The following is a 1,833-nucleotide window of genomic DNA, read 5'->3' as shown; positions in this document are numbered from 1 at the left end:
AGGTAACATTGCCTTTAAACCAGTACATTGAACTGTTACTCATGATTGCTGAGAATATAGTTAGAATTTAAGACAATGTATAGCTAATATTTTAAGCTCAGTGTACTCTTCACTTAATGCCCTAGTGACAAATGACCAGATATATTTGATATAAAATAGCTCATATTTGTATGATGGTTATTATTTTGATGTTGAAGGTACCTAAGGAGAAATAGAAGTATTTCCTTTTAAGTTTTATATTAATACTCTCTAAAGGAATTGTTGCAGGCAAGGCAAAATGGGTAGCATCATCTTAGCAACTAAATCAAGGTTACTTGAAGACTCCACTAGGTTTCTTAAATCTTATGTATTAATGCTCCATCTGGAGGCTGATCACTGGAACTCGTTATCTTAGAAAAATTTCTGATAGTAGCTACCTGTATTACAGGGGTCATGAAAAAGTAGGTTCTCAGGCCTTAAATTTTTTGGTCAAATTAATGCAATTTTGGTTTTATTAATGAGTTGTTGAATAAAAAGTATATAAATGAAACATTTTGCAGAAGCCATATACCTTCAAATAATCGTGCTTTTCTGCTTTCCTTAAGTCACTTACTCTCATTGAGAGTTGTAGTTCCCTAAGAGGTGGCTGGGAAATGGTAGAGTAAGTGAGTGGGCAAGGCAGGAATGCCAGGCATCCTGTAATGTGCAGCTTCATTCTGCACAGCAGAGAACGGCCTGTCCATTCCACAGAATGTCATAAAGCCCTACATCCAGGTGTGTATGCACCTGGGAAGCCTGTTCATACACATCCACACAGAGACACTTTGTTTTCTATAGCAACACAAAGCACTTTGTCACTCTTGTAATATTTGCTGTATTTTCTACTAATTCAGTGATTTTTTTATGCTCCGAGAAGTTTGTACTTTATTTTGTTCAGAAGCATATAAGAAAATCAGGATTTTGAAACTGACCCTGGTGATAACATAGGTTATGAGAATCACCAATATGATGTTTTCATTTGGATATCTACTCTAGATGATGATTTAATTTTTCCCTGGTATGTACTCTCCTTACATTTTTCTATAATAGTGCAATTGAGATTTTATATGCTGGTTTCCCTAATTTTATGTCTAGTCAGATATTTTATTTATAAATTTCATTATAGAACAAGATCATTACAAAAAAGGTATTTTAAAAGGGGAGAGAGGAATGTCCTGTTATTAGGAAGTAAATTTTCAAGAGCATGTAGGTAAATAGTCCATATATCTTTGCGTCGTGTGTGTGTGTGTGCGCGCGCGCTTCTGTGTGTGTTTTTAATAAGGAGAGGTAGATGATGCAAATTTGGCAAAATCATAATTAGTGCAGCTAGTTGGGAGAGGAATAGGAGTTCTTCATACTATTTTTACATCTCCAAATAAAATTCTTAATTTTCAGTATATTGGCTATCAAGCTGCTAAATTAAGAAATTCATTTCTGAATTTGGAAGATTTGTTCATTTTGTAGATTCAGTGCCTATTCTTTGAATCATCTGTGCTGATGAACTAGATGCTAAACCCCTACTGGAGACTATTCCTAGTGGCGAATCGTCATTCTGGCAAATGTCTATGTGGGACTTGAAGCCAGAACTGACAAGAAAACTTGATTCTGTCAGAAAAGGATATGTGACTACAAAGTCACATTACAAAAGCAATTACTGTTTATTTTCATGTCGAGTTACTCAAATGTCAGTTGTATTTAGGAAGCCCCAGTGACATTGCCCTGGGCTTTAATCCTTAGTAATACCTCAGTAACTGAAAAGAAAATTTCTTAACTCAAGTAGAGTTTTAAATACGTAGTTATGAGCACATGTATACA

The sequence above is a fragment of the Neofelis nebulosa genome, chromosome X (assembly GCF_028018385.1).
Source record: "Neofelis nebulosa isolate mNeoNeb1 chromosome X, mNeoNeb1.pri, whole genome shotgun sequence".
Classification (NCBI taxonomy): domain Eukaryota; kingdom Metazoa; phylum Chordata; class Mammalia; order Carnivora; family Felidae; genus Neofelis; species Neofelis nebulosa.
Note: the sequence above shows the minus strand (reverse complement) of the source record.